Below are 13,380 nucleotides of genomic sequence, written 5' to 3'. Positions count from 1 at the left end.
CAGGGTGAACATTGTAGCTGAGTTGTACAGAGAGACACAGGGAGAACATTGTAGCTGAGTCGTACAGAGAGACACAGGGAGAACATTGTAGCTGAGTCGTACAGAGAGACACAGGGAGAACATTGTAGCTTGTTGTGAGGAGCAGTGGATGTGAGGAACAGTGGATGTGAGGAACAGTGGATGTGCGTGTGGGATGTGAGGAACAGTGGATGTGAGGAACAGTGGATGTGAGGAACAGTGGATGTGAGGAACAGTGGATGTGAGTGTGGGATGTGAGGAACAGTGGATGTGAGTGTGGGATGTGAGGGGCAGTGGATGTGAGTGTGGGATGTGAGGAACAGTGGATGTGAGTGTGGGATGTGAGGAGCAGTGGATGTGAGGAGCAGTGGATTTGAGGAGCAGTGGATGTGGATTGTGCATCTGTCTGAAGCACTAGCTCAGACTGTATTAAATGAGGTGCCCTTCATATGCCCTGACAACCAGCTGCTGAACTTTCATTGGATGAACTGCACAGTTTATTAGAGTAGATTTCGACATTACTACAGTACATTAGAGTACCGTGCATTAGTACAGCGCATTACAGTATATTAGTATTGTGCATTACAGTACACGACTGCAGTACATTACACTACTTTATTACAGAGCAGTGCAGTAAATTATTACAGTCATTACTACACTACATTACGGTGTGTTACTGCTGAGCGTTCCTACAGTGCATTATTACCATGCTGCGCTTTTAATGACAAATTTACCTTCAGAAACCGCCCAACCACGTGAGTATCAGAGAAGACTTACAGACCCCCGGCCATTCCGTAAGCACAGTCTGTTCAGTCGATTCTCACATTGGCATTTTCTTTAATGCCATGCTTATGTCCCTAATCTTTTCTTCGGAATGATGGATTTTTTAAAATTGTATTCTTTAGCTGCACAAGAGAAAAGCCCCACAGAGCACTGACTAAGAGAGGCACATGCATAACATTACAATATTAAAAATGACAATATACCACGGAGCTGACACCAAAATGCATCAAACTGAAATGTAATTATAGTAAAGTTAATTTGTAGATTGACTTTTGTTTTGCATATCAGAAAAAAACTGTAATGGGAGCAGACATCATGAAGAATCTCTTTGGAGACGTGGTTGATATTTACCCTCATTAAACCTCATGTATTCAATCAAAAATGGCTTCAGTTTAGTACTTAAGCAGTTCAAACTGAACCCAGCCCCCAGTGCCCCGTGTCACTTCCTGTGAGAGGAGTCATGTGGCAAAACCCAGGAAGCTGTCACTTGGCTGTGAATGAAACCACGTGACCACGTAGTTTAATTCACAGCCATGAAATATTATTTTTTCTCCCAGATTATGCATGCTTGTCAGGACCCAGTACAATTACACACAACCCGTAATTGTTTTGATAATCAAGACTAGCGGTCTTGCAGTCAGAAGCGAGCCACTCTGAGCATAAAGAGATGTAATGCTAGCAGCTAAGTTAACGTTAGGCAGTAATGTTTGTTAGCTAATATAGTTTAGGTAACCTGTTACGTTAACCAGCTAGGTAGTTATAGCTAACTTAAAGTTTAAAACTATAAGTTATAGTCATCGAGTACTTTAGCTAATGACTACCACTTGTCGCTACCGCTACTAGCTGTAGTGGCCGCTGACAACCACTACTGTGCCAGCCTGCTCACTTCCTGTTGTGAGAACAAAACAATAACAGGGAATGGCACTGGTCCAGTATCTTCCTATCCTCTGTACAGAGAGGTTTTTGTAACTTCAGGTAAGGTGTTGGTTTGTTGTCTTAATTAATCCATTCACAGCATAATCTGTCAATCATGGAAGCTGTCAGTTGCAGCTGCTGCACAGACACTTTACACAAAGGGTCCGCAAAACCAACTGAAGAAATACAAACAAAATAGGCAAGAAAAGAAACTGACACGTCAAAACACTCAAACTATCACAGATTTTCCCCGTGTACATCACTAACCATAGATGAGAGAGAGAGAGAGAGAGTGTGTGTGTGTGTGTCTGCATATCAATGTGTCTGTATCTGCCCATGAATGTGTGTGTATGTGGATGTGTAAATGAAGCCAGTTAGCCCTTCCATGAATCTTAATATAAATTAAGTGCCCTCCACTGCCAGTAATTACTTAATTTTGGTGGCGGACGGAGAGGAGATGGAGAGTGTCTGCAGCAGCCACTGTTAATGGCGAGGGGAAGACAGACAAGCCATCACTAACAAACGTCATTTAATTAGTGCAGTGTTAATGAAGCCCCGTAACAGGCTGAGAGGCACGGAATGTAATTGCAACCCTATTGGTTGCATGTCAAACAATCATTGTGTTTATAAGATGCAATCAGACGTAAGCAGCGAAATTGATGCAATTAAAGCAGATGTTTTCTCCTCTCGGAGAATAATGCACTTCTCCCCTGCTCCTCTCCGCAGCCCCGTCTCTTTAAAGAACAGTCCAATCGCTGTCACCCTAAGACATTCCAGACCAATCAGAGAGGCTAGGCTGGAACTCTGGGAACTGTAGTCCAGAGGAACTCCATCCCCCATGGCACCTAGCGAACACAAAAGAAAATAAACCATCAGGACCAAACTCTGCTTAATTAGTGCAGCGTTTAATGATGCCCCCACAGCAGAGATGGAGACTAGGGACTTTTTTTTCTTTCATAAAAAAATCCATGCTTAATTAATTAATCCATTCATGGCAAAATCTTTCTTGCCATCAATCGGAAAAGCTGACAGATTGCAGCTGTTCCACAGACACATTACATAAAAGATTCACAAACCAACAGAAGAAAAACAAGCAAGAAAGAAAATCACGTCAAAAGATTCTTCACCGATTGTCCGTTCACAGACCGCAGGTGTTATCAGACATGATCACTGTGTGTGTTTGTGTGTGTCTGCACTCACACTCACTCACACAAACACACACACTCACACAAACACACACATGCACGTATACGCATCCATCCACGCATGCACACACGTACATGCACACATGCACCTGCACACATGCACACATGCACACATGCACATGCACATGCACATGCACATGCACATGCACATGCACATGCACAGTCCATGCCAGGCCCTTAACCCAGGGGTTTTTTGGTGTTTGTATGCCTGTGCATTTGAATGGTTTTGCTCTATAACATGGCAGAGTGAATTTCCCACTAATTAAATAGAAGCACACTAGCTGTCTCCCTGTGGGAAAATGCATCTGTGCACTAATTCTGTGGTTACTGGTGGACATGCAGTGCTGTGAGGAGATGTGGTTCATAAGTGATTTGGTTGCCAGTTTCACTGGAGAGAGCAGTGGGGGAATTAAATGCATTATTCTTTGTGGGGAAAAAAGGCTGGATTAAATGCATTAATTTACTGCTAGTGTTGGACTGCACTGCCAGAACACAATTGATTGATTGCCTTTTAAAACCATTTTATCCATTTTTTTTTTTTTCATTTGAAGGCAGCATCTCAGCATTTCTTTCTGGAGCGTTTGGGCTGGGCATATTCCCTGTGTATCTACCGCAGAAAGCCAAGACACTCCTGGGCAAGTCAGCTGAGCTGTCACATGGTGTCCACCGTCCAATTAGAAGTTGTGAGTTTGCGAACATCTGGATGCGCAGTCCTCGGTGTGAACAGCTGTGCGCTCAGCCCTGTGTGTGAACAGCTGGGTGCTTGGTACTCCATGCAGTGCGAGTCTGTGGGTGTGTGAGGAAGAGAAAGAGAATTAGCGACAGTGTGAGTGAGATGGCTTTTAAGCGGATGAGACATTGTTGTTGCTGGGAGGGATGTATATATTGCATTGTTAAATCACAAAATGGAGGGAGGTGGCGTTACGGCAGGTGTCCCGGGGCGGTGTTCTGTCTGCGCTGAGGAGCATCACCGTGGAGACACCTCGGGGCGGAGGTTCCTCCTCTGTTGGAGATCAGAGCGAACGAAAACACGCTCATGCGCGCTTGTATATGATTTTAATATTAACACACGAGATGTATGGAGATGCCCGGAGAGGAAGCGATGGCCTTAAAAGAAAGCGGACATGAATAATCATGAAGAAAAGATCTGTTTATCTCTTTATCCGCAGGTAATCGCATCAGCATTATGAAGCCCTCCGGTGCTTTATGTCCTGTAATGTTGCACAAAAACAACTCAGAGCTCATTTTCATAGCAGGGCTGCCTAATCAAACTGTCAGAGCGCGTGATGTCGGGTGCTGTGCCTGGCGCCAGCGGCTGTGCCTGGTGCTTTTAGCGGTTCAACAACCGCTCCTACGGCTGCAGGACGACACCCGGGAGACAGGGGGCGACGCGACCGTGTGGGCCGGCGGGACACGGGTTCAAATCCAGCTCGAGTTTAAGTGGCGTTCGCCCGGAGTGGGGTGAATGTTCCGGATTCCTCCGGTAAAACCCTGCGACTCTCGTGGGAGTTCAGATAAAGGGACTGTTCACACAAGGGACTGACTCAGCTGGGCCATGGCTGCCCGGGTCCTCTGAGTAAGAGCTGACTCCAGTCATTTTCAGCGCTAGAGTTTTGTCTGGCTCCGGTGTCGACTCAATAGGCAGGTACGTTAGCCTGTGCCCAGTGAAAGCATCTACTGACGTACCAACCGCACACTCACACATGCCCAGTGAAAGCATCTACTGACGTACCAACCGCACACTCACACACGCCCAGTGAAAGCATCTACTGACGTACCAACCACACGCTCACACACGCCCAGTGAACGCATCTACTGACGTACCAACCACACACTCACACACGCCCAGTGAACGCATCTACTGACGTACTAACCGCACACTCACGTGCCCAGTGAAAGCATCTACTGACGTACCAACCGCACACTCACACACGCCCAGTGAAAGCATCTACTGACGTACCAACTGCACACTCACACACGCCCACGCACACATGCGCAAGCACACACATACCCACACACACACACACACACACACACACCTCTGCTGCTGACATTCCAACAGCAAGCTGTCCCCTAGCAACCAAAAATGTAATTTAGCATTCTTTTCCAGAGTTACAGTGAGGTTGATGATAATCTGTATCTGTTTAATCAAGCCACGCTTTCATCGTCATCTTTCTGCCAAGCAAAATTGTAAACTAACACAAACAGATAACATTTCTATTTTTTGTGTCTGGAGCCACCTATTCCAGTTGTGCTTGAATTTAAATCCCAAATGTTGCTTCCTTAAGTTTTTATATTCATAACAGCCCCCCGCCCCCCAAGGAAATCGATTTAATGTATTCCACTTTCAACAGTGGTGGGGGTTGGTGGAAATATTTTTAAGAGTTTGTTTTAACTAGGCTACTCAATTAAATTGCTGACATTTTCAACATCCTGGATCTCAAATGAAAAATCAATGCCCCCCCCCCCAGTGCATTAGTTTTGCTTTTACTTCCATGTTCCTTCCTGAATACTGGCTCATGACTCCCAGCCAAAGCTGGATGTGCACTTTGCTTTGCTTTCATTTTAAACAAGACGCCTTTCCCACTGTAATAGAGAGCAGTGCATTAAAGTGGGGATTTTTAAAATGCCTGTCTGAGGAGTTTGGTGAAAAAATACAAGCAGATCCTTCATGATACATTACAGATTTTTTTTACATTTGTATTCTTAGGGTGAGTGAGTTTGGAAGAACATTTCCCCACATGGCGATGAAATATGTCGCATTTATCTGTTGGTGATATTTTAGGCCTGAGGGAAACCATGGCATCTGTCATTTTGACAGTGACGTGTGGAGTTACTGTGACGGCATCCAGTGAGCAATTTGCATAAAAGGTAATATGTTTTAATAAACCAGACAATCGCTTCCCTTGATATTGAAAGTTAATTTCAAAAGGTTTTTTTTTTTTGCATCTAATCCGTGCGTTAACCGGGCGGGAGGTTAAGAGAATATTCTACAGTAAGTAATATTCTTGTTCGCCACTCATTCCAATGGCAAAAATTGAAATAAGATGTTTTCCCATCAAGATGAAACATGGCACGCTGGGGTGTCATCACGCTCCTGATTCGATTTGATCGTTTCTGCACGTGTCCGTCTGCAGCGGGATAAAAAAAGGGAAATTCTGAATTATTTGACAGCGGAGCTGGAGCAGGTGAGCTCATTTATTTGTCGCTGTCAATTTTTATTTGCGAATAAATTTGATGTGGAATCAGGATCCGCCACGACGAAGCCCAGCTGCCGCGGGAGGGAGGGGGGCACAGACCACAGGACGACTCGCATTCGCCAAATTAGGCGTAAATGGAAGCCACCGTCTCACTTTGAAGGTTATTAATCTTATGTTCACCGTAAATATGCTGTTTGCATTGCCTGTGTTTGGAGGAAAAAATATGAATCACTCTCTCGGCAATGTTCAGTTTTTTATTAAATTAGTGCAATGTTTTCAATTACCGTTTCCTTTGGTGTACATATTATTGAAATGTGCATATCAATGTCGGTGCGCATAATTGTCAGTCCTCATCTACGCATGTCATTATTCTGAATACTTCATTTTTTAAATGATAAAATGGGAATGTCTGACAGCGTGCTGGGGAGGTGATGGCTATCAGAAATGTCACAGACGGTTGTGGAATCATTGAGCGTTTCATTGGCATGGAAACAGAGGCCATCTGCTGGAGAGGAACCAATGGGAGGGTGAAATAAGGATTGGAGGTGGAGTTACCTTTGTGAGAGGGTGAAGGAAAGACAGGAGGCGGGGTTATCTCTTTGGGAGGGTGAAGGAAAGACAGGAGGCGGGGTTATCTCTTTGGGAGGGTGAAGGAAAGACAGGAGGCGGGGTTATCTCTTTGGGAGGGTGAGGGGAAAGACAGGAGGCGGGGTTATCTCTCTGGGAGGGTGAGGGGAAAGACAGGAGGCGGGGTTATCTCTCTGGGAGGGTGAGGGGAAAGACAGGAGGCGGGGTTATCTCTCTGGGAGGGTGAGGGGAAAGACAGGAGGCGGGGTTATCTCTCTGGGAGGGTGAGGGGAAAGACAGGAGGCGGGGTTATCTCTCTGGGAGGGTGAGGGGAAAGACAGGAGGCGGGGTTATCTCTCTGGGAGGGTGAGGGGAAAGACAGGAGGCGGGGTTATCTCTCTGGGAGGGTGAGGGGAAAGACAGGAGGCGGGGTTATCTCTCTGGGAGGGTGAGGGGAAAGACAGGAGGCGGGGTTATCTCTCTGGGAGGGTGAGGGGAAAGACAGGAGGCGGGGTTATCTCTCTGGGAGGGTGAGGGGAAAGACAGGAGGCGGGGTTATCTCTCTGGGAGGGTGAGGGGAAAGACAGGAGGCGGGGTTATCTCTCTGGGAGGGTGAGGGGAAAGACAGGAGGCGGGGTTATCTCTCTGGGAGGGTGAGGGGAAAGACAGGAGGCGGGGTTATCTCTCTGGGAGGGTGAGGGGAAAGATGGGAATCTTCACAGTGAGTCAGGGCTGGAGTCAGTGCCACTGCACAGTAACTCTCTCTCTCTCTCTCTCTCTCTCTCTCTCTCTCTCTCTCTCTCTCGCTCTCCATCTCTCTCTCTCTCTCTCTCTCTCTCTCTCTCTCTCTCTATCTCTCTCTCTCCATCTCCCTCCCTCTCCCTCTCCCCCACCCACTCCCTGATGTAAACAGTTCTGAGTTGAGTCATTCTGTAATAACTGTTCACGCATTGTTTGAGAATGATTTCCAATACCGTTAATGTGAGTAATCACAACGTAGAGATCTGGTGCACATGAGTAAGAGCCGAGGCACTTGTTATCAGCAATCGATCACTATCCACCAATTACCAATTGCATGATGGGACTTTTTCGCTCGCAATGACTCAAGCGAGTATCTGCCAGGAAGTTGTTCGTTATTTCATCGGACAGAAAAGCCGCCATGTCACACACACACACACACACACAGAGACACACACACACACACACACAGACATGTGAAGTGCTTGTTTATGGTCAATACTGAAAAAAAGTTCTTCCGTCCCTCCTGTTTGCTGTCGGAGATGGTGGGCTGAGTGCTGTGCGGTTTCTGGGGGTGAACAGAAGCAGGGGTTGGGGTGCCGACGTGGCGTGCCGACGCTGTTCCAGGAGATGATTAGGGGCGATAATTGCGCCGTGTGTTCCTGCAGTGTGCTCGCACTTCTGCGCAGCACTGACGTTATTACTGTACACAAAAATACCGCTTAATTAATCAATGACTTGATTAAGTGGAGTTACTCCCTCTGTCACCATGGCAACCGCTTTTCGTGGATTGGCAGGTTGGTTTCGCTGCTCTGCTGAATGTAGCCCGGAGAACGTTAGTCACTGGGATGATACTGAAGCGTAGGGGCTGGCTTAGCACCGACACTGTGAATGACTGGGCTTGGCTAGTGCTGAAGGTAATAACAGCCAGGCTGGGTTAGCTCTGAAGCTAAGCAGGGCTGGACAGGGTTAGCTCTGAAGCTAAGCAGGGCTGGACAGGGTTAGCTCTGAAGCTAAGCAGGGCTGGGCTTGGTTAGCACTGAAGCTAAGCAGGGCTGGACAGGGTTAGCTCTGAAGCTAAGCAGGGCTGGGCTTGGTTAGCACTAAGCAGGGCTGGACTGGGTTAGCGCTGAAGCTAAGCAGGGCTGGGCTTGGTTAGCACTGAAGCTAAGCAGGGCTGGGCTTGGTTAGCACTGAAGCTAAGCAGGGCTGGACTGGGTTAGCGCTGAAGCTAAGCAGGGCTGGACTGGGTTGGTTGGTACTGAAGCTAAGCTGAGCTGGGCCTGGTTAGTATTTGCATGGGAACTGAGCTGGGGAAAGTAGCTTTCTGCTGTATGTGGTGTTTGTGAGCCAGGAGGGAGTTCTCTTCAGCTCAGTCACAGATATGCTGCGTAATGACTATCTACCTTTACTCTCCGTGGCATTTGTCAGCTCGGTTTTATTTGTTTTTACAGAAGACTGTCACAAACACGCTTTACAGAGTAACAGAAGGGCCCCCCGATAGCAAGCACAGGAGGTAAACTCCCCAGCGGGGAGAAAAGCCCTCAAACAGCCGAGAAGAAACTCCCTAATGGGAAGAAATCTCAGGAGAGAAGCGGGCGTAGAGGGGGGAGCCCATTCTCTGCTGCCTGGCGCGGTGTGCATTTGTGAGGGCACTCCGTGTGCACTTTCCTGTGGCTGTGAAACCGACACGCGGGCTGGATGACATGGAGAAAATGAGCTGATGGACGTGGAGATGGGACGGTGCTGAAGCTTTGTCCTGTTAAGCTGTGTGTGCACATCCCTGCTCAGGCGCTGGAGGGCCGTACCCCAGGCCAATCACAGCCGAGATCAAGCCTCTTGTGTTTGTCTGCCTACTTTAGACTGAAACATTTTAACCCATGCCATTATTTCAACATTTATGAGATAAATGAAAAAAATGTGGCTTAAAAAAAGGTTGGAAAGTGTGTTCTGCTGCAGATGAATTTATAAAAATAAAAAAATAAAAAATTCAACCTGCCCGAATCCTGATGTGACGGTGCGGTGATGTCATAGATATCAATCAGATATCCAGTTTGTTTTGGAAAATTGTTGACGCCCACAAATTTGTCTGTTCAATTTAACGGCTTGTTTTCAAAGTCTGCGAGCCAGCTGTTACAGAGCAATAGAAAACTGACCACTGACGGCACCTGATTGGTTATAAAATACTTCATGCAAATGAAATGGACACACCTACTCCACCCACCCCATTACGCATTTAAAAATAAACAAAATAGTGTAGAAGGCGGAGCCGGGCTGAAACAGCGAGTGTGCCACAGGACCGATCAGCAGCTGATTGGCTGTGCTCTGAGCGACAGGAGACCCTGTTTTCGGAGCCCCGGTGAGGTCAGCAGCTGATTGGCTGTGCGCTGAGCGACAGGAGGCCCTGTTTTCGGAGCCCCGGTGAGGTCAGCAGCTGATTGGCTGTGCGCTGAGCGACAGGAGGCCCTGTTTTCGGAGCCCTGGTGAGGTCAGCAGCTGATTGGCTGTGCGCTGAGCAACAGGAGACCCTGTTTTCGGAGCCCTGGTGAGGTCAGCAGCTGATTGGCTGTGCGCTGAGCAACAGGAGACCCTGTTTTCGGAGCCCCGGTGAGGTCAGCAGCTGATTGGCTGTGCGCTGAGCGACAGGAGACCCTGTTTTCGGAGCCCCGGTGAGTTCAGCAGCTGATTGGCTGTGCCCTGAGTGACAGGAGGCCCTGTTTTCGGAGCCCCGGTGAGGTCAGCAGCTGATTGGCTGTGCCCTGAGTGACAGGAGGCCCTGTTTTCGGAGCCCCGGTGAGTTCAGCAGCTGATTGGCTGTGCGCTGAGTGACAGGAGGCCCTGTTTTCGGAGCCCCGGTGAGTTCAGCAGCTGATTGGCTGTGCGCTGAGCGACAGGAGGCCCTGTTTTCGGAGCCCCGGTGAGGTCAGCAGCTGATTGGCTGTGCTCTGAGCGACAGGAGGCCCTGTTTTCAGAGCCCCGGTGAGGTCAGCAGCTGCTTGGCTGTGCTCTGAGTGACAGGAGGCCCTGTTTTCAGAGCCCCGGTGAGTTCAGCAGCTGATTGGCTGTGCTCTGAGTGACAGGAGGCCCTGTTTTCAGAGCCCCGGTGAGGTCAGCAGCTGCTTGGCTGTGCTCTGAGCGACAGGAGGCCCTGTTTTCGGAGCCCCGGTGAGGTCAGCAGCTGATTGGCTGTGCTCTGAGCGACAGGAGACCCCGGTGAGGTCAGCAGCTGAACCAGCAGGCCGGGAGTGAGTGCCCGCTCGCCCGCGCCCGTTGCCATCGGCGATAACGAGTCCATCTTCAAAAAGGCTTCCGCTTTATTAAATTACCAAAAATGTACCCCTGACTAACACTATCCGGACCCTGACATTGTTGCCTCTGTAGTTCTGTGGCTCTTTGCCAGAACGGCCGATGAATTAACCAGCGCTTTGCTCAGGGCTGTTCTTAAACCCACAGCACTTCATCTTAATTAAGCCCCCCCCCCCCTCCACCCCTCCCTCACCCCTTATTTGCTTTAGCGCGGTCCTGCAGGGGAGTTTGAGGATCAGCCAGGCCGCTGATCAGAGGGCCATTGATCAGCCGCTGACAGGCCATCTCATTTGGGGATCAGGGGGCGAGTGCACCGTGCCGTTGTTTGAACCCCCTCCCTGCCCTTCCCCGCAGGCCTCTGCTCATTGGAAGGCTGAAATGTTTCTGGGCCTAAGTCTGGCTGCTGTTGGTTGTTCACCTTGCTGGGCCCTGACGCGGGGGGGGGGGGAGGGGGGTGTTGTTCCGCCGCTGGCGGTCAGGAGGCAGGGATGCCAGTCCATGTTATTTCTGTTTCTCTGGAGCCGGTGGAGATCTGAGTGACAGAGGTGCAGCTCTGACTCTACCTCTAAACACCCAACACCGGCCCCTTCCCCCTCCCTTAACTGCCCCACAGGACATTACCCTGGCTACCCACCCCACCTACCCTCTAACTGCCCCAAAACATTCCCCTACCCACCCCTACTACCACAAGCCCAACATTAGTGGAAATACATTTTACCTCTCAGCATGTTTAATGAGTAACGTTAGTGTGAATATATTTCACATCAGTTGGTTTAAAGAGTAATGTTATTGTTAATATATTTCACCTCGGCAGGTTTAAGGGGTAACAGTAATGTAAATGTGTGTAACTGGAAGCAGGTTTAAGGGGTAACAGTAATGTAAATGTGTGTAACTGGAAGCAGGTTTAAGGGGTAACAGTAATGTAAATGTGTATAACTGGGAAGCTGGTTTAAGGGGTAACAGTAATGTAAATGTGTGTAACTGGGAAGCTGGCTGGCTTGTTCCTTTGTGAATGGCCGTTCCCTGTGCAGCACACTGCAGGCAGAGCGTTCTGTTCTCGTTTACTCCAGTGCTGATCACTGCCATGTCTGTGCTGGAGAGAGGACACCTCAAGCTCATATAAATGAGTGGTAATACACGCTCTCATTGGCCTTTATGCTGCGATCACTCTAAATGTGGATGGAGATACTGACTGCATTGACTTTAAAAGAGAAATGGATGTCTGGTGATTACAGAGGAATTGTGTTTGATAGGGAGTGCTGAAGCATGCTCCAGGTAGCAGAGCTCTGGAGTGCCCTCCACCGTTAATCATCCTTCCAAGGAGGCAAAACTTCTTCCATTTGTACATCCTTCGGCACTTCATTTTGTGTGCTTAGTCTAGTCCAGTCATTACCAAAGTACAATTGTTTTTTGTTTTTTTACCCCGCAAATGTATTACTGAAATTCTGCTATATAGAGTTCAAATAATTTAACAAATAAATCCTGTGCCCTCGGGAATATTTTGCACCCTTGGTAAATATGAACGAAAAATAGTCTGTGAAAAATGTTTTTGTTGTTTATCAGCTTAATCTTAAACTCAAAATATGAGAAGAATCTGACCTTTAATTTGGTTAAAAGAGCTTAGAGGCTTAGGGGCTTAGTGGAGAGGTGTGTGGGCATTTCCCAGCCTCGGATGCACAGGAAACTGTCCCGGTTGAATCATCGCTTCAAAAAATGAGCAACAATTTTGTTCTGTTGGATAAGAGGGCAAAAGTACAAGACAGTGTATGAAACTATTTTAGAAGATACATGAACCACTAGTCCCAATGAGACTTGAATCCGCACTCATCAAATAAAAAATCTCAATTTTCTGTTGGTCTGCCTGTTGGGTGGAGGACAGGAAGGATGAGGCACTGCAATGATGAGGTGCTGAAGGTGTGTTTTTTTTACAGGTGCGATGGTGACGGTGCAGAAATATTTACAGTGACAACGACAAAAAAATAAATAATGGCCTGGCCCCTCCCACCTGGCACCTTCCATGAACAAAAATAAATAAAATCAATTAACAAAATAAAACAGAAAATGATCAAACAGAAAATAACAAACATGGCCATAACAATAATAACAAACAGCTAAACACACAAGAACAACAAGCGGGCACTAAACAGAAATTAAAACAATCATCCGTGTACCGTTCAAATTCTCCCCTTACACAAATCAAACAGGTGGTAGCTCCCGCTAACCCCCCTCCTGAAATACCACCTGGTTCCCTCCACTTCCTGTTTGGTTGTGCACCAGGATTGAACGGACCCAGGTAAACTTTTTGTTTTAAGAGGTAAAACATTTTTAAATGCAGTTGCTGTGCGTTGTTTATTACCGTTACTGTTTTTGGTCAAATGTAAAGCGTGTTGTGTTGTGTTGCGTTGTGTTGCGTGTTGCGTGTTGCGTGTTGCGTGTTGGTGTTGCGTGTTGCGTGTTGCGTGTTGCGTGTTGCGGTGTTTATATTAGTGTCATTCTCTTTGCAGCGCTAGTCTGTGACACTGCCCTTTGTCAAGGTGAAGTTGTGTTTGTTATTTTATCCTTCCTTGTCTCCTTGTTCCTTGCCTGACCCGGAAATTGATTGAGGTCCGCCATCTTTAAGGGAATTCCAATCCATCAAATGTTCATTG

The 13,380-nt window shown here is 47.7% G+C and overlaps 1 protein-coding gene across 4 annotated transcripts in view; it reads left to right on the top strand.

Moving 5' to 3' along the window:
* Positions 1-13,380, top strand: part of LOC133116730 (interleukin-1 receptor accessory protein-like 1) — a 343,914-nt gene that overhangs the window by 144,007 nt on the left and 186,527 nt on the right. The window contains exon 1 of one of the 4 annotated variants that reach the window (XM_061226632.1): positions 12,914-13,025. The exons of the other annotated variants lie outside the window; for them this stretch is intronic. The gene's annotated coding sequence lies outside the window, so the exon portion shown is untranslated. Of the gene's footprint in view, positions 1-12,913; positions 13,026-13,380 lie in introns of those variants that run through there. 4 annotated transcript variants of the gene reach the window in all.

This window comes from Conger conger, chromosome 17, assembly GCF_963514075.1.
Source record: "Conger conger chromosome 17, fConCon1.1, whole genome shotgun sequence".
NCBI lineage: Eukaryota > Metazoa > Chordata > Actinopteri > Anguilliformes > Congridae > Conger > Conger conger.
Note: the sequence above shows the minus strand (reverse complement) of the source record. Positions and strands in the feature narration are given on the sequence as shown.